The sequence below is a fragment of the Ambystoma mexicanum genome, chromosome 2q (assembly GCF_040938575.1).
Source record: "Ambystoma mexicanum isolate Mex_15411 chromosome 2q, UKY_AmexF1_1, whole genome shotgun sequence".
NCBI lineage: Eukaryota > Metazoa > Chordata > Amphibia > Caudata > Ambystomatidae > Ambystoma > Ambystoma mexicanum.
The window spans coordinates 1,082,534,230-1,082,554,454 of NC_090924.1; the positions used below are offsets into that span (position 1 = coordinate 1,082,534,230).

Below are 20,225 nucleotides of genomic sequence, written 5' to 3' on the forward strand. Positions count from 1 at the left end.
ACCTTCCCAGGGCAGCCCTCTGCCTGGCAGCCCTTGCGGCTAAGGGCCCAAGGCAAAGGGCGGCTCCTACTGAGGCGGCTCCAGCTAGTGTCTGCAGGTGTCAGCAGGGGAAGCCAGTCGCCAGCCGTCAACCAGTAGCGACTAAGCAAGGTAGGAGTGGCCCGGGTTAGTAATAGAGCCTGCAGTCTGCCCTGACAACCCTGCCACATAGCTGACTCTCAGACTTATTTGTTTCTCCAGTATGTAAAAATTGCATTGTGAAAGTACTTAAAATTGCATTGTCCAACCGAGGCCTTTTCCCCCCTTTTACAGGACTCTCAGACTTAGGTGTGTTTTTCTCCAGTTTTTAAACTACATTGTGAAAGTAGTGCCATTCTACGGTTCTGGCTTCTTAGCAAAGCATTCATCTAGCAAACATTCTACCACTGTCTGAGCACCTGTCGTCTTGTCCAATTGTCTACTATTGTCTAGTCTGCTTGCACCCCTCCCTGCGTCCTTCACTAGTGTTCTCCTCGCCCCTACCTTCCCTCCTCCCCCTTCCTCTTCTCTCCTCTCCCTACATACTCTATGGTGCTCTCTCTCTCTCTCTCCTATCTTTTACAAGTGCTTCTCTATCGACTATCCTGCTCTCCTCACTAAATCTGGTAGGAAGAAGTTTAAAAAGGACATCCTGGTCCCCAACTTAGGCCTCGCTATCGCTGACACCTATAACAGTGCCTCCTCTAGGCAAACCCTCACCAACATCCTCTTTGTCGTTCCTTCGCCAGGCCTATGGACTCTTCATATGGTCTCCGTGCTTTCTGCTCTCTTCTTCTCCCATTAATGATAGCACCCGGTGGGAGGCCCTCCTGGCCTCCTTTGACTCCTCTAAAGTCATCATCAATGTTTACCTGAATGGTACCATCTTGGGCAAAGGCCCTCAGGCCAATCTTATCCTCTTTGATAGAAGCTTCCCACGACTTGCTTCCTTTCCCTGCTCTCCCCTCTCTTCCCTCCACGGTTTCCTTGCCTCCCCCGGCTGTCTCCACCTTGGCTACCTTGCCCTCTCCTCCTTCCTCTTCTGCCCCCCCCCCCCCCCGGGCTTCTTCTACACCTCCGCAGGGCGTACCTCTGATTTGTACCCCTCCCCGGAAGTCTTTCAAGGATGGGAACCTTCTCCATATTGACACTCTTAACTCTCGCTCAGCTGTCAAACACTCCTCTGACATCTGCCGCCTCCTGGAAGAACTTGACCTCAATGTCCTCGGTCTCACTGAGACATGGTTCACGGCCAGCTCTGTCACGAGCTTTGACGCTCTCCTCCCTGACGGCTAGAAGATCCTCTCAGCGCCCAGGTCCAACCGTTCCAGAGGGGGTGTAGCCCTGATCTTCCCCGATTGGATTCCTGCCTCTGTCATTCCTACGCAGGCCTATTCCTCTTTTGAAAACGTCATCTGCAGGCTCTCTCTCTCTATCCTAGCCATTCCCTTACTGTGGCTACCATCTATCGGCCACCTGGTCAGATCTCTGCCTTCCTTTCTGATTGGGCGGATCTTTCCTCTTCCCTCCTGGTCTCGACCACTCCTCTCTCCTGGAGTGATCACTTTCTCGTTTCCTCCCAGCTCACCCTTTCTACCCCTCAGGCCAAGCCACCTCCACTGCCACCCAACTTCTCGGTCATCCGACCCATGAAGCGTGTGTCAGTTGAGGCTTTTGCGCCCCTTTTTCACCCCCTCCGCCTCTTTGGCTGCTACATATGATACTGTTGATGTTCTTGCCCCTGTCACGAGGATCTGCTTGAAGCCCAAAGCCAAGTGCAACTCCTGGTACGACTCAGACCTCGTCACCCTCAAACGCAAGTGCATGGTGGCTGAGAGGAAATGGCGTGTTTCCGGTTCATCCTCTGACAAACTGGCCTGCTGCTTGCTCCAAAGGCAATACCAGCTCTCTGTCCACACCAAGAAGAGAGCTCACATCCAAACCTGCATCTCTGGGTCATATAACAACTCGGCCGGTCTCTTTAAAATCTGCAACAAACTGGCCAATCCTGCTGCATTCTCTACATCTCGTGTCCCCTCCCAGGCCCTCTGCACGGCTCTGGCTTCTCATTTCATCTCTCAAACTCAGGACATCCTGTCCCCTCTCTCTTCCTCTCTTCCTCTCCCCCTTCTCCCTCTACCCCCGCTCTTCCTCTGGCCTTTATTCGGCCTTCTGTCCTCCCTCCTTCTCTGTCTTTCCCCTATTCTCCCCAGACGGGGTTTCTAGACAAATCCGATCTATGAAAGTCTTGTCAAAACAGGTTCACCCCTGTTGCTCCAAAACCATCAAGGACCACATTGACACCCTGGCTCTTGCTCTTCCTGACTTCTGCAAACACACCTTTGCCACTGGAGTCTTCCCTTTCCCCCTGAAGCTCTCCCTTGTGCACCCTTTTCTTAAGAAACCCTCTGCCGACCCGTCCTGCCCGGCTAACTATTGCCCAATCTCCATCACTCCTTTCCTTGGCAAACTCCTGGAAAAGTTGGCAATCTCCCAGCTTAATCTTCACACTGAATCTGTTGGTTGTCTCCATGACCATCAGTCTGTCTGGCTTCAGAGCTGCCAGAGCAGGGAAACTGCTCTCCTGAACATCCGTAAAGACCTGCTCTCCAACCTTGATTCCAACACCCCCTCTGTCCTCATCTTACTAGATCTCTCTTCTGCTTTTGACATGGTCAACCATGCCATCCTGCTCATCTGTCTCTGTGATAACCTGGGTATCACAGATCAGGCCCTGGCTTGGCTGACTTCTTTCCTCTCCGATCGACCCTCCCAGGTGCAATTTGGGTTCTTCCTCTATCTCTACCTGTGGTATTCCCCAGGGGTCTAACCTCTCTCCCTGGCTGTTCAACCAATACCTGGCACTTTTTGTCCACTCCATTGCCGCTCTCTGCCCCAACTTTCAGTGCTATGTGGATGACACTCAGGTTATTTTCAGGCTCCCTTCATCCACCTTTTCTCCTTCTCTCATCTTTGACTATCTGTCTGCAATCCAAGAGTAGTGTGCCGCCAATAATCTCTGCCTAAATGCCACGAAGACTGAGATTCTCCTCATCAGCACACTTGCTCCCTCCTTTCCTGTCTCTCTCTGGCCGGCCACTCTTGGCCCTCTTCCTGTTCCCACCTATGAGGCTAAAAACCTTCGGGTCATCTTCGACTCCACACTCTCCTTCTCTCCTCACATCTGACGTCCCCAAGAAGTCACACTACCAGCTACTCCTCCTCAGAGGTATTCTTCCTTTCCTCTCCTTCCCCCAGAAGCTCACTGTCTCCAGAGCTCTGGTTCTCTCTAGGCTGGACTGCTGCAACAGTCTTTCTAAATCTGCCTGCCTCTACTGTCTGTTCTATGCAACTCATCCAGAACAGGACTGCAAGACTTGTCTTTGGCCTCTAGCCCAGGGATCGTATCTGTCCAGGACTGAAATCTCTTCACTGGCGCCCAGTGGCTGCGAGGATTAAGTTCAAAACCCTCTGCATCGTCCACAAAGCTTTCTGGGGCCTAGGGCCGCAATACCTTCAACTCTCTCTTCCTAAATATCTTCCTTCTCGAGCTCTTCACTCATCCGCCTCCAACTCCCTCAGGGTCAGCCGCTTCTCCAAGCAACGAGTTGGTGGTAGATCTTTCTTCGGCTGGGGCCTCCCTTTGGAAGAGCCTCCCTGGCTCTCTGAAAATTGAGGAGAACCATCTCTGGTTTTGGAAGTACTCTTTGCCTCTGCTTTCCCTCCTCCTCTCCCCTGCTGAACTCCTGGCTGAAACTGAAACTGCACTGGTCACCTGGCTACCCTCTGTTCTCAGGCCCAGGTCCCCTCCCCGCCAGTTGCACATCTGCACTGCCGCCTTGGCATCCCTTGCACTCTGCGATGCTTCTGGATTCCTACAGCCCCCTACCAGCACTTGACACCTGATGCCTGCACTTAACATTGCACCTGCCACCAGCTGATTGCACTTCTTATTTATTGTTCCTATTTATTCTTCTATTTATTTACTGTTTATCCTATGTATTGCACTTCCCCCTCACACTTTCCCCTTCCCCACCTCCCCTGCAATTGCGCAATCTCAATGTCACCGGGCTAGTAAGATCGTTGTCTGTCTTCCCTCTGTTCCTCTCCCTTGCTTCATCGCACCTTGAAAAACTTGTGTATAGGCGCGTTATAAATGCCATATCATATCTGGGCGTTGTTAATGTTGCATTCAGCGTATACATTTCTTATGCATGATATGATATGGCATTTATAACGCGCCTATACACAAGTGTTTGAAAGCGCAACATGAAGAATTTAAGTATTCTTCATGTTTTATGGATGCTATGTTAATATTCTTGGGGGGTGGGGGAGGAGAATGTCATCAGGTTAGACACGCTATCCCCAATTTCCATTCCATGATGAACCATCAATCCCAGCAGCATTTATGGGATATTGCTACTCTTTTCCCTCTTTCAGGGATAATACCAGAAGAACTAATTGATACAGAAATACTAAGAACAGAGCGAAGAAGAGGTCCGCAGGCGAGACATGGTATCCCTCCTTTTCTAATGAGACCCAAGTTCACCCTCTTCCCGCCTTTATGGGATGTTGCAGATCATCTCCCCTCATTTTTCCACATTCATACATCAGAGTACTGGAATGCATACTATCAGAGTACTGAAACGAGGAAGAGGCGACTAAGAGTATTGAACACTGACAGCTCATTTCACCACTCTAGTAATGAAATGAAGAAGAGGCCTGATGAGGACTGTGAGGGTCAGGCATGTCACAATAACTATGGTCAGGCAAGTAAAATGGAGTGTTCACACCTGCAACTTGTTCACTGGTTGCAGGTGCATAAAGGGAGGTGGAGACGGCCGAGAGGGAGAGCCACTGTGCTGGAGAATGTGGCCATCCAAGGTGTAGCAGGAACGTATCGGCCAGTGAAAAGGACTCGGAGAAAATGAGCGCCAGGAAGACACGGAGGCCACTGTGGCCCATGAGAGAGTCTAGAGCTAGACCAAGCCCATTGCCTTGTGTTCCCTGTTGGGAGTTGGGAACATGAAGAAGCCGGCGACCGGTGCAGAAGGCAACCGGAGAGTGCAAGCACTGCTCGCCGGAGCCCCTCGGAGTGAAAGAGGAGCGAGCGAGAACCCTTGAACGGATCCAGTGCACCTGGAGGGGTTGCCTGACACTGTTGAGTGACAGGGAAGGTTCACTTAAGCCAGGGTGCTCCAGGGGCATGGTGTGGGTGACGGCAAAGGTCAAACAAACAGGAAATAAGCCAAATGGGTCTTGAGACTGGAAATGTAGATTATCGAATACCCAAAAATTTGCAAAGCAAGACATAAGTTGTGAATAATAATTGATGGGTCGGAAGCCCAGAGATTTACTTTTTGAATATCGAGCAAGGTGACAAGCTTGAACAAGTTGAATGCTGAATACTAGAAAAGAGACGAGAATATTGTGTGGATGAAAAGATTTGGTGAACAAATCGAAGTTAAAGAAAAAGCCTTTTGAAACAAAGTAAAAAGTGGGCAAAGCAAACCACTATTGGATAGTGTGTAAACAAGATGCTAACCAGAAGAAATACCACGAAGTCGAATGTGTGAAAGTCACATGTTGATAAAGGCAAGAGCCCATTAATGTGCATCAGAAGAATAAGTGGACTTGTAACAGAGATGCAGAAAGGAAACCTGTGTTGTCAAGGAAGTCCTATGAGAAAGTATGAACTGTTGTACAGTGCCATGGGTTATCTGTTGTGCAACCTATGATGGGTGGACTGTGTGGTCTGAGAACTGCACCTAGATCCTAAGAGTTGTGCAAGCAATGGAAATAAAAGGCAAATGAACTAAACTGTGCATTTGAAACATTTGTTGGAACTTTGTGGAATTTGGGGAAGCGAGCTCCGTGACCACCTTGTGGAACTGTGTTGAACTTGGGGAAGGGAATCCTGAGGCCATTTTGTTGGAACTGTTTGAACTTGGCGAAGGAAGCTGAGAACAAGCCTGGCGCTCGAAGAAGCTCAGAACTTTATTTTGAACACGGTTACATTGGTTGCTGACATTGCTGCACATTTTGTCTGTTTAGCTTTAGTGTGAGGGCAAGTATAGGTTTTGAACACAGGCAGAATTTTTAGTTGAACTTACTGACTCAGTCTGTCCTTTGTTTATTTAGGCCTTACACCACCCTAACATTTGAATTAAAAAATAATTGTTATTTGAACTTTGAATTTGTTGTCTGTCTTTTGCTTCATGATGCCTTCACAATATCCACTCCACCCCACCTCATCAGCAAACCCTCCTGCCTGCTACTACTCCAGTGGGTCTTCTGTAGCAACACAACAGATCTCCTCTTTCGTTTGAGGTAATCACCCTGTATTTTCTAACATATCTGTTTAATTCCTTAACGTTCAATGTTAGCACTTTAATTTCAGCCCCCATCGTTTCTCATTCTGTAAATATGCAGAACATAATTCCAAGATATTCTCCCTCCTTACCCTCGCTGCATATCCACCAGCCAGTAGTTGACTCGTCCAACTACATCATTACCACCCAAAAATATTCCCTTCAGGAAATCAGACATGAATAACCTTCCCTGTTAGCAGCTCAATAATAACCAAATAATAAACCTCTTCCCAATAGCAGATTGCTATTTGAGATAATTCCTGGTCTTCACCCCTGTCGTCCTAGGTGGGGGTGGGGTGCTTGGGGTCATGCTCCTGGAACACCTCCACTATTCCTATTTGGACCATCCACCATCAGAGAGCGGGGGTAGCATAGTGTAGATCTGGCGGCTAAGGTGTTCGGGGATCACCCTTGCATCCTTGGGCCATCACCCAGCCCAGGCCCATATGTATGCAATATACCCTGAAGCGTTCCTCATACAAATGTATCATACTCATTAAAACATCCATAATCCTGCAACATGATTTACATGCCCAAAGACAAAGCCCCTTTGAGTGATTTTTAAACCGTACTGCTGTGGTAACTACAACACCTTCAAATCAGTGTGTGTGTGCTGGACGAGCGTGTTTGTGTTTGCCATAACAAATTAAATGTAATGTGTCAAACCCAAAAGTAACATAGCATTTTATCTTAAGCATACGATTCTTTTTATGAATTATATACAGTTTAAAACACTTCCAAAATATTTTGGTTAATCAATTTTGTATTTAACAATGATTTAGGATTTTCTCCGTGATTTGTTAGAGGCTGCATGTTGTAGCCAACTGAGAAAAAACACGACTTTGTGTGTCCTTTCTCACCTCCTAGTAATGGTGGGCGAGCAGTCAGGCCAAGCTTAGGAATGGAGTAAGTTAGTTCAAGATATAGAATAATATATTATCACAGTTAATAAAGGAATGACATAAAGGGGGCATGACACATCTTTCACAACTCTGTTGCTGTGTTACCCGCTAAAGATAGGTTCCAGGTGTCAGAGAATTAATGCTTTAGATACCTCCAACTCAGACATTGGATCTCAGACATTGGATCTAAGATATTGGATCACAAACCCAACAACCCGTAAGGCCGGTATCTGCCAGGCCACTGCCCTTGAACTAACGATCCAAGAAGGCATTGAAAAAGGCATAATCTCCAACATATCCATATCCCTCCCTGTTTATTAGAATTCATTCCAGCTGTTTTCCTCTTCTGCTGGAGGAATTGTGGGGCAAGAGGTGTCTTATTACATTTTAGTGGCCATGTGGAAAGGCCCAACTTGTTTGTAAATAAGCACTAACCCAAATTAAGGAAATTACCGGGTTGCTCCTGACACTTGACCAGATTGTGGTGCTATTTGGCATAAACAGTCGAAAGTCATTATACCATCAAAATAAAATATTCTGCACTTATCATCGATCTACTTATTGCTGGAGAATTACATTAGCCAGATGTTGGTGGCATGCAGAGGGCCCAAACGTAAGTATGTTGTGGTCAAATTGTGGGAGAAAACCTGAGTTGAAAAGTTAAGGGCTTCCCTTCAGTGGCGCCTCCCCAAATGTACCAGAGTATGGGCTCCACTATAGGAATTCTGTTCCAAGTTTCTGCATCTGGCGATCTAGCTTTATTGATGTGACACTTCTGCTTCATATAATGCACCTCAAACATCCCGGCTTGCAGCACTCCAGATTTGAAAGTTGGGAGTAAAATTATTTTTAGGGAGTAAAAATGTAAGTCGAATTCCAAATTAGAGTAATTTATATGCAAGTAAAAATATGTTATAACTAGAAAACGGAAATGTTTAATGAATAATTATTTCTTTGCACCTAGTTATTCATGCACTTTAAAATATACATGTTTACATCTTCTGATCAGGCAGTTCTAATAGTTTCTTCCTGTGGTACTACCTGCACTACTGGTCCAAACATATTCATGGAGCTTTGTGAGTGAAAGCAGGGGCACATGGTTCTACGTGTTCGTTTCTGTTTTTTGTCGTGAGTATTTTTACTGCCTAATTTTATTTTCTGGCAGTATTTGACTATTTTTAGGGCGTAACAGTGGCAGATATACCACTTATCTGCAGGGCTGCTGGCTTGGTTGTGAATAAAAGGGAATTTGGAGAATCAAGACTTATTGTGCTAATCCACCAGTCAGCCTCTGCCCTATTAGCCCTAGGTGGACTTTCAGTTTGACCATTGTATACTCGAAAATTGCTAATTTATATTATTGTTTTTCAATTCTCGTACTTGTTTGTAAGCTGTTATTTCTACCCAATATCCGTTTTTGTATTTCCTTTCTCCATCCCATGTTAAAATGACAAAGCGTTAAAAAAACAATAGTTCACCAAGCTAGCTCCAATACTATGAGTCTCACCTTTGTGTGCACACCTCTGCACCTGTGCCCTTACCTCCTTACCCTTTATCCAACAAAATACATCTAGCCCATAATCCTAGGGTTACTGAACAAGTTGGATCAATGGTAACTATCCATCTGAGCAGCCTTGCTAGCATACCTGTGAGCCCAGGCAAACAGTTGAGGTTCCCTTTGACGGTTACTCTTCTTCCCATGTGTGAGCCCACAACAAAGTACTGTAAGTAACATGCACAGAATACAGCATCTACATGTCCTTACTGTAAGTAACATGCACAGAATACAGCATCTACATGTCCTTAATGTAAGTTCTATCCTTAGTGGTCACATCTTGACCTTTGTTTCATCCACCTAGTCAGGAGTGTGATAGGATAGCTACCCTATCTTAATTGTTAATTATGCAAGTATTAACTGCTCATGGAGATGAACCCGCTGGCCGTCTTCTCATGAGCCTTCTGTGTGCTCTTTCAGCTGTTCCTGGACGGTTTTCACAGACCTGAATACTACATTGATTTACACCTGTGACAAATCATCTCTCTCTTAGGTTAAGACGATCTTGCCAGCGTGGAGCTATGTCTACTTTTACTTACCCTATCATCTCCAGAGAAGACCACTATGCTTTGATCGCCACACACACACCTCTCTGTTTGCCCTTTGATGATTCATGTTGGTTTTTTTTAAACCATTTTTATTATTTTTCAGTTCACAAATAGCACAGCACAGCACACCAGACAGTGAAAGGTATAAATGTCTGAACATCATATGTATCAACATGTATTTACCACTGCCATCCCATTCCCCTCCCCACATAACTCGAGCTTACTTCGTTGCACCTTTAGTACTATTCCTCCAAGGAACTGCATGGGTTCTCCCGTGTTCTCCTGCCACTCCCCTCTCAACTAGGTCACCTCTTTCCCCACCCTGGACATTACCATTTCATAAATCCGAGATATCATATATTGTCTCTATGGACGAATCTGGTTGTCTTCTAATACTATTTCTGACCATGTGGCTCTTCTCGGCCTTGCCAGTCTGGTGTAGGTAATATACTGCCCAGGGTGTCCTCCAGTTTCTTCCATCAGTGTTGTGAATTCCAGTGCCCTCCCATCCCGCCACACATCTCCCAGTGTTGCTATGCCCACCGGTTCCCAGTATCTACGTATTGGTTTTTTTAGTTGTGCGTCCACTCCCCTCAGTGCCACTAGCGGCACTTGGGGGGAGCACAGAGTCAGGTTCCCCATGGCCTGGCATGCCTTGCGCCATGTCTTCCACTCCAATCCTAACAGCTTCGCTCACCCTTTTAGCTCTGATTTGGGCAGCCATATCAGTTCCTTCAGAAAGTAGGGTGCGCATTCTGTCCTCAGCAGTCTGGACTCTGCTGTTGTGTCTTCAGCTAGCCACTTGGTCACATACTGTAGTTGCCCGGCCAGATGGTATATCTCAAAGTTAGGCAATTTTATGCCCCTCTCTCATATGCATTTTGTAACTTCCATAAGGCAATCCTATTTCTGGTATTGTGCCAGAAGAAACCTCTACATAAGCTCTGAAGTTTACTAAAAAAGCGTTTGGGCAATATATATGGGATATTCACAAAAAAGTGCAACAGCCTAGGCAATGCAACCATTTTCAACAGTGCCACCCTTCCCATCATAGCCAGGGGGAGTTTAGCCCAGAACTTCATTCTGTTTTCAATGTTAGCTACTGCTTTCTCTGAGCTGTGTTTATGTTCCTCTTCTACTTTATGGTAAATATCAATCCCTAAGTATCTGAACGTGCTAGTCTCCCAGGGTATTTGTAGTACCGGCAGGTTATCTTGCGCAATTCCTTTATATCTTCCTAAGGCGATATGCACGACTTCCTGGGGTTAATTGCAATGCCGGAGAATTATGCAAATAGTTCCATTACTTCAAGGATGTATTGCAGGTTTTCTTCTGGATACCTCTGATATAGCAGCATGTCGTCTGCATACAATGATATTAGGTGCGGCCCCTCCCTAGTGTAGACCCATATCTCTTCGTATTGTTGCCTCAAATATATTGCATGGGGTTCCAGTGCGAGGATATACATCATCGGAGACCATGGGCAGCCTTGTCTGGTGCCCCTACTGAGCTGCCATTTGTCCGAGATGATCGCTCCCGTTTTGACTCTAGTAAGAGGTGAGCTATACAACAGTTTCACCCACCTCAAGTGCCCAGGCCCCATTCCATATTCCTTCAAGGCCCCCATCAGCCATAACTACCTTACTGAATCAAAGGCTTTCACTGCATCTAGTGAGACAATTGCGACCTCGTTTGCATCTCTTTCAGTCTGTTCCATGACGTGATGGAGCCGTTTATGGTTATCGGCCATACTCCTACACGGAACATATCCTGTCTGATCATGATGTATCAGTTTGCTTATAATCCGTCTGAGTCTGTTTGCCAGCACCACCGTGAGTATTTTACTATCCTGGTTTAGCCTGGACAGCGGTCTGTATGACCCACAATCTGTGCTAGGCTTATTTGGTTTGAGAAGCCGGTTAATTATTGCCTCTCTCAGGGATTCTGGTAGTTTCCCTATCTCAAAGGCCTCGTTTAGCATTGCCAGCAGAGGGGGGAGCACGTCCGACCTGTATGTTTTGTAAAACTCACTAAGGAGTCCATCCGTTCCCGGGGCTTTGCCAGTAGGTAATTGTCTGACCACCATTTCTAGCTCCTCTAATGTAATGGGGGCGTCTAGGCTCTCTTTCTCTTCAGCACTCAGTTTAGGTTACCCGATGTCCTCTAATATCTCCCTCATCTCATTCTCATCCGCCCCTCCTGCATCTTCATATAAGTGTTGGTTAAATTGAACGAATCCCCCATTTATGCTCTCTTGGGTATCCAATATTTGACCACTCACTCCCATTATCACCCTTGTCACAGATCTAGGCGTCTCCTGTTTGTATAGCCATGCCAACAGCCTTCCCGGCTGATCTCCCCCAGCATGTTGTCTTTCTATGTATTTCTTGTAGTTTAAGTTACATAGTCTCTCCCAGTGTTCCCCACATTCTTGTTGCAATTGGCTCATAGCTTCGGTATCTTCCTGTGAGGTGTGCCCTATATTCATAATTTCTTTTAGTTTCCTTTCTGTTTTTTGCAGCTCTTTTATTATGTCTCCTTGGAGCCCTTTGGATTTTGATATTGCTGCCCCCCTCACCACTACCTTAAATGCCTCCCACAGGGTGCTTTCCGGTGCTACATTATCGGTGTTCTTTTCGAAATATTCTATTATCTCCTCACTCAGGTCCTCTCTGAACTCTGTATCTTTCAGTGCCTCGGCCCTGAGCCGCCATGTTGGGATCTTGGCTCTGGGGGGCTGATGTTGCCACGTTAAGATCAAGGGTGAGTGGTCCGATAAGACCCTTGCTTTGTATTCCGAGCTGTGGCAGAGTAATGAGTAATGCCTATCATTTGGGTGGTGTTGCCTCCATATATCTTCTAGCTGAAGATCGCCCAGCAGGGTTTCAGTGTTTTGGCTGCAAGGGTAGGCTTGTCTAGTTTCCTAACTGATCTGTCCATTCTGGGGTCTAACGTGCAGTTGAAATACCCTCCCCATATGACCGCGCCCCCTATGTTTGGGCTGACTTTGCCGTACAGGGTATTAAAATAGGTCACTGTATCCTGATTTGGGGCATATGTGTTGATAATGCACCATTCTGCCATCCGAGTCTACTGTGGACTGCATTAACTGAAAGGGCACATGTGGCGTGACCCAAGTGATCACCCCCCTGGCAAATGCTGAATACGATGCTCCAATAGTGGTCCCCTTCCATTTTTTCTCTATCATCCCTTGTTTTTCTCTTGTGAGTTGAGTTTCTTGCAATAAGGCTATGTCTATTTTTTGCCTACTCGGGTATAACATGATCTTGTTTCTCTTCAAATAGCTATTGAGTCCCCTGACATGCCAGGTTATTATCTTGACGTCTCCCATCCCTTATCCATATCCCGTCCTGCCTCTGTCCTCCCTTGTCCTCTCTAGAAGGCGCTTCAGCGCATTGGTCTAAGCTCGTTCCCCAAAAAATATCACTGCAAACTCCCCAACTTTCCTCCCTCCCCCTGCCCATCCCATCCCCCACTGTTCCCTCCCTTTCCCCCAATCCCCAACTGATGGCCAGCTCCGTTCCTGGATCTCAGGCTATCCCGCATCTAGCTCTTTTCTTGGCTACTGCCAATACTAGGTGCACAGCCGGGGGATATCGCCCTACTGGCGATCCGACTACTCTAACTATTGGGGGTAGGTCATGCTCCGACTGTGGTGCTCCCATTGGGTAATAGGATGTAGCGTATTACTTATACTTAGTTGAAGGTTCAAACCACTATATTCCAGTCCACACAAGTCCTCATGTTGAAATATTAAATCACTATTGCCTACACATTATTGGTGTGCCCTGTGCAGCTGCATTACTTTTCCCTGCTACCATTACCCCTAACTCAGGAATTACTAGTATAGCGTTGGTTTACTTGTCCTATCCTCCTCACTTCGACCCATTCTCATCGTCCAAGGCAACATTGGGTGTTCAGTCAGTTCGTTGCCTCCTCTGGGTCATCGAAGAAGTGTGCTTTGCCCTTGTGTTGGATCTTTAGCTTTGCGGGATATAGCAGCATGTATTTAAATCCCGCCGCCCTCAGTCGCCTCTTCACTGCAACATAGCTAAAGCGTTGTCTCTGCACCAACATGGTGTAGTCAAGATACACTGCGACTGTCGCTGCCGCTCGGGTTGTTCCGCTCTTTCGAAAAAATTCCAGGATCTTCCCTGTCTTTATAATTTAAAATCTTTGCAATGATTGCTTGTGGGAGGTGTGGGGGCTCCCGGTTGTGGTCTCCTTGTTAGGGCCCTATGCGCTCGTTCGATCGCAAACCCTTGGGAGAGCTTGCCAGCCCCAATTTCTTGGATCAGCATATTTTCAACATAGTCTGTGGGGTCTGTTCCTTCTCCTTCTGGCAGTCCCACCACACGGATGTTGTTGCGCCTCGCACGCCCTTCTGCCTCTTCTGCTCGGTCCTCTAAATTACATACTTGTTGTTTCAGTATGTGGACCTCCTCGGCGTTGGTAGTGCTGACTTTTATGTTGTTCTTCACAGAGCTCTCGAGAGTACTTGTGCGCTCCGCTAGCGTCCTGACGTCTTATCGCAGGAGGTCAGCATCCACGCCCAGCGCGTCGATCTTGAATTCCAGTGCCGCTTTAAGATCCGCTATCGTAGTAGTCCACAAGGATTTCATGTCCGTGATGGCCTGTAGGATCAGATGGTCCTCCCGTGGCGGGGCCGACGTGTCCTGCGGGCCAATTCTTGCTTGGGCTGTCTTGTTTGGAGACTGTGGTGGTTTAGTGAAGATGCCCATCGTTGGTTGCTTTACTTTGGTCTTGCCACTCTTTTGCGCCATAGTCTGTTGCCTGCCTATTGACTTGTCGCACAGAGTCTTATGTCCGTATTGCAGTGCTATTCTTTTGTTGGGCTGTAGACCCCTTACTGCTAGTGTTCGAAGCTTCTGGTGTAACAATTCCTGGTTGCTTATTTTATCCCCCTTCTGGGGAGAGAGGGTTCCTCTGTATGTGATGGCCTTTTTTCTGCTGGCCCACTGGCCCGTGCTGTCTTTTGAAGGACCCCTTGAAAGTTGTCTGCTGATTTTCGGCCGGCCTTGTTCAGTTTATAGCAATGCCCGCCGGGCGTCTCTCCAGTGCGCTTCCACTGACCTCTCAGTGTGTCACGGCAGTGTTGATTGTTTTGGGATAGCTGCCCAGTGAGGTCTCCAGGGTGCTCCTGCACCTGATCACCCATCTGGCATCCGCCTGTCTAGTTCATGAATCACCAGCCTAGTTCCTCTTCTTTCGGCTGTTGCCCCTCAGGTTTAGATTGCGCGTCCTGCTGTTGATGACTGGGCCCAAGGTCCAGCCTCTTTTGCTACTAGTTTCCAGTTCCTGTCTCGTCTCCTAGAACCACACTTCTCTGGGGGCTCTTGTCCGCCCAAATCTGGGGTCTTGATGGGCAAGGATGTCTTAACTGGACCCGTAAACCAGTGTATTGGGTTAGCCTCTCATTATTCAGTGGGTTTTGCTAGGGTTTAAATTGCAGTATTGGGTTGTGGGCCCATCTTCAGCTGGGCCCCTCTTTGCGCATTCCACCAAACGTATCCCTTCTCGCTCTGGTGTTATCAATGGCACTTCCTGTGTGTTCCAGCTATGGGTCTACCCAGCGTTCTACTAGTGCTGGCAGCTTGTGTTGCAATTTGGCTATGAGAGCCATATAGCACGTTTAACTCTGCTCCCGCATGCTTTCAGTCTCAATATGCAATGTATCATATCGTCCGTTCTGTGCCTTTGAAAGTGACCAAGTACCTTCTGGCGTTCGGCCAGCGTCGTTCGCGTCCTCGGAGCTCTGCTCAATGGTTCAGTGATGCACGCCGCCACCAAAGCTTGCCTGGTGGCTAGCGAATCATGTTCCGTGGGTTGCTGGTTTAACGGGAACCCGGGGGGGGGTGAGGGGGGCTTATATATCGAACGCTGCCGTCATGCTGTGCTCGTTCCGAAGGTCCACAAAGCTTTCACTGCTCCTGCATTTGCACTCCCGCAGGCTTCCTACGTTAAAGGCACCGCTGCACAGGCGTTTACATCCACCGCCCTAGTGCTTGCAGCGAGCAGTATTCTGTATATGCGTCCCTGTGCAGTCTCGTTTATGACTCCTCTGGATACATTTACGACGGGATCTGTCCTTTTCCGAGATGTTTTCAGGCGGTCCCTTTGATGTTCGGGACCGCCATTTTCGCATCCGTTAGGGCTTTCAAACACACGAATCATCGCACCAGAGCACTGGCAAGTTTCAGCACCCGTGCAGCTGGTGTTCCCGACATCCAGACCTTTATTTGTGGAGTTTGTAGGCGCATACTAACACGCACAGACATAGATCAATTCAGGATCGACAGGAGACACCAAGAGACCACGTCCTACTCCATGGCTAATTAGCCACGCCTCCTGTTGTATCCGCACTGCGTACCGCAACGCGGTGACGCAGGGCGTCTCAATAAAAGGGCTGCGGAGGCAGGATTTAGCAATGGCGACGAGGGGAACAGAACCAAGCACACGCGCTCGGCGCTCTGCCAGCTGTTGCTGACCCACGGCAACACAGGACATTTTTGGACACCCGGTTTGGGGGGGGGGGGCACACAACCCCCCCCCCCCCCCCCCCCCCCCCACCCACACACAAAAAAAAAAATTGTGATCCTGCACCTGTGGTCCATACCAAGTGTGCTCATCCTCAACACGGGCCACTGCTGTTTGGAAGGGCCACACCCCTCACGAACTCCCATTTTGATGGGCTACAACCATTCATTGCCTACCAGGGGTCAGAGGCGCCACAGCACAACGTGGGAGGCCCCACTCCTGCTCCACGCTCGTGGGATCAAGGCCACTGCACGTGGTGGGCGCCTGAATCGACGCAGCTGCCCATCTATCACAGCGGGAGACTGTTATTTTTCAACCACGGAGGGGCAGAATCACTTAAGGACCAGCATCAAGGTGAGGCGAGTGAACCCCAGCGTGACACAGTGAGGCCCTGCCATGGCAACCGGCACGTCCACCCCCAGGCCCGGCACGCCTTCAAGACTTGCGGCCAATCTGTCTATCACCACCACAGGCTCCTCGGCAATGATCCAGCCCTTTGACCCGTTTACGGACCCATCATCAGTCGGCCCCCGATGGCAGCTGTGGATTCAAAAATTCAAAATGGCGATGGATTGCAAGGATATAACCACTGCCAGGAAGATGAGGTTGCACCTGCTGTTAAATGTGGGGGACGAGGTACTACGCATATTTAATTCGCTAACCATTGATGATGGCCAGGACATCTACCAACAAGCAAAAGATGCCCTGACGGCTCACTTCCTCCCACAACTCAACCCTGACTATGAAACCTTCATATTCTGCACCATTATTCAGGCAGAAGAGGAGACCTTGGATGCCTACCATACACGACTTAGAAAGCTGGCAATATCGTTTGAGTTCACAGATGTTGAGAAAGAAATCCGGAGGCCACTCATCAACGGCATCCAATCGGAGAAACTGAGACGGATGGTACTAAGTGAGAAGGGCATCTCTCTAACACGTATCCTCGAATTGGGTCGTCAAAGAGAACTGGCACATACCAGGGCCGCCAACATGGGGGCGACTCTGCAAAAACTACAGCCTGCCCTCACGACAGCCATGGTGTCCCATGTCACCAATAGACAATTCACGAGAGATGAGGCTGGCGACAACTACGCACAAGCTAGGTGGCAGCCACGAGTCCTGGGTCCTACGGAGTGTGGATGGTGTGGTGGACCGCGACATGGACAGCGAAACTGCCCCACGCAAGGAACAACATACGAGGCATGTGGCAGAAAGGACCACTATGCCAAAGTATGCCGGTCATCGGGCACCCCACTGCCGCCGCCGCACAATCCCCAAGAGAAGAGCGGGACAAAGAAGAAGAAGCAAGCCAATGCAAGGCGAGTCGAAACCGCAAACTCATCGACCGAGGAAGAAGGGGATGATGTCACAGGGACCAAACATGAATCCGGAAAGGAACAATGGAAGAAAGGGAGGAAAGTCTACCTGGTGTCAGCCCTGGATCATGGACAGGTGACACAGAAAAAGGGTCTCCGGAGGCGCAAATGCCTGGTCACTCTCCAAAACCAGCAAGTGTGGAGGACCAAAGACATGGGAGCCTCTGTAAATGTCATGCCCACAAGCACGTTCCAGACACTGCAACCACAACCAGATCTGAAGAACACAGACACTTTACTGTTTGCGTATGGCTGCAGGAAGGCCATACCGGTGGTTGGCAGATTCCGCACCACTCTTAGCTACGGTGAAAACAGACTATCATCAAAAATCTACGTCGTAGATGCGGGGATCGAATGCCTTCTGAGTGGGAACGCGGCTGAAGACCTGGGGTTAGTCAAGTTTGTCTGTCAAATGAATGAAGTGCAAGAAGTCGAGAAGATCCTGGAACATTATCCCAATCTGCTGAACGGGATAGCGTGTTTGAAAGGAAAGACAATCGGGCTCCACATAGGCGAGTCGGTCCAGCCAAAGGCTGTAAGACACAGGAGGACCCCGTTCCACATGCGTGAGCAAGTAGAGAAAGAACTTAAAGCGCTGGAAGAAGCCGGCATAATAGAGGAGGTGACTGGGCCAACACCATGGGTCTCTCCGATGGTGGTCACAAAAAAGCCCAAACAACCCGGGAAAGTCTGGATTTGCAGAGACATGCGTCCTCCGAATACCGCAATCAAGCGGGAGCGCCACATCACACCTACGCTCGACGAAATCGTAGCCAATCTCACCGGGTCGCAAGTCTTTTCCAAGGTTGATCTGAAAGCAGGATACCACCAGCTAAACCTTCACAGAGACCACTTTCTTGACACACCTGGGTTTACGAAGATATAAGCATCTAAGCTTTGGGATCTCATCGGCTGCCGAAGTCTTTCAACAGACAATTCAGGAGGTGATCCGGGACATAACAGGTGTCCTCACTGTGAGCGACGATATCCTGATCCATGCTCAGGACAGGGAAGAACATCTTAGGAGACTAAAGACGCTATTGGGCAGGCTAGAAGACGCTGGGTTAACCATCCACAAAGAGAAATGTGAATTATTCAAGACAGAAATAACTTTTTTTGGCTACAAATTCAGCAGCACTGGCATTTCCCTCTCTCTGAACCCCTGCTAGAGCGTACCAAACTGAACACAAAGTGGGAATGGGGGCAAGAGTGTCAGGAGGCGTTTGAAAACAAGAATCGATATCCGTCGACACAAAGATGGCGTACTACGACACCGAGCTCCCAACGGAGCTTATAGTGGACGTGAGCCCTGTCGGCTTAGGGGCCATCCTCATGCAGGTCACCAAAGAAGGGGAGAAGAGGCCCATTGCATACTCGTCAAGAGCTCTCACAATGACAGAGCAGCGATACTCGCACATTGAGAAGGAGGCGATTGCTGTACTATGGGGGTGTCGTCATTTGCACCTCTATCTCTATGGACGAAGATTCACGGCAGTTACAGATCCCAAACCCCTGTTACCCATCTTCATGGGCACATCCTCTCACCCACCGGCCAGAATAACCAAATGGCTGTTGCATCTCCAGCAGTACAACTTTGAACTGGCCTACCAGCCAGGAAGTGGAAACCCGGCAGACTTCCTCTCAAGACACCCTCGAACGGCGACTCCACAAGAAGTCCAGATAGCCGAAGAGACCGAGGAGCACATATGCCAGGTTGACAGGGCTATGAGACCAAAGGCCGTCAGTATCGAGGACATTGAGTTGGAAACACACAAGGACCTGTTCTGCAACCTGGTGAAGGATGCCATCATATCAGGCGATTGGAAGTCCTTCTTGAAGAACACCCACAACAGGACAGTGGAAGCAAAGGCGTTCCTCACGGGGATATTCACCATAAAACAGGACCTGTCGATCACAGAGCAAGGACTGCTGCTCAGGGGTAATCGCATTGTCATCCCGCTGAGCATCCAGGACAGAATCGTGGCATTAGCCCATGAAGGCCACCAAGGGATGGCTCGGATAAAAGCTTGAATCCGGCACCGAGTGTGGTTTCCACAGATAGACGAGAAGGTCGAAAGACTAATCAGCACCTGTTTACCCTGCCAGATAACTGCAGCTCCACTGGATCCAGAACCAATACAGTCAGCGGAACGTGGTCTTGGCAGATGGGATGCTATCAGCATCGACTTCTGTACACTACAAGCAGGCCTCTACCGCTTGGTGGCCATTGACGATCACTCCCGATATCCCGAAGTCGAGGTTGTTGAATCCACGGCAGCAGAGGTGGTCATCCCTGCCATGGAGAAGATGTTTGCAACACATGGACTGCCCACCACAATCAAGAGCGACAATGGCGCCCCATTCCAAGGGGAGGAATTCAAACAGTACCTGCAGGAACTAAATATAAGGTACCACCACATCATGCCGCGATGGCCCCAGGCGAATGGTGATGTTGAACGGTTCATGAGGACACTCAACAAAGTGCTGAGAGTGTCGAAAGCAAATGCCAGCCCGTGGAAAGTCGACCTGTACCATTTTCTACAGAACTACCGGATCACCCCTCGCAGCACGCCGGCGGACCTCATGTTTGGCACTGTAATAAAGTCCTCTATCCCCCATCACCCTAGCAGGACCCGGGACGGATTCGACAAGGAGCGCACTGAAAGGAGAACAAGTGCCAATGCACTCATGAGTGCCAAGAGAAGGTCAAGACCGTCCGACCACCAGGTGGGCGATCAGGTGGTCATGCTGCGGAACCCGACAAGGTCCAAACTGGACTCCCGCTACAAATCGCTCCCATGGACTGTCATTGAGAAACAAGGGACCATGGTAACAGTAAAGAGAGGATGCCGACAGGTGACACGAAACGTGTC

The 20,225-nt window shown here is 48.7% G+C and overlaps 1 protein-coding gene across 3 annotated transcripts in view; it reads left to right on the top strand.

Moving 5' to 3' along the window:
* AKAP9 (A-kinase anchoring protein 9) overlaps nt 1-20,225 on the top strand; it is a 2,953,299-nt gene that overhangs the window by 664,641 nt on the left and 2,268,433 nt on the right. The gene's annotated exons all lie outside the window — the stretch shown is intronic.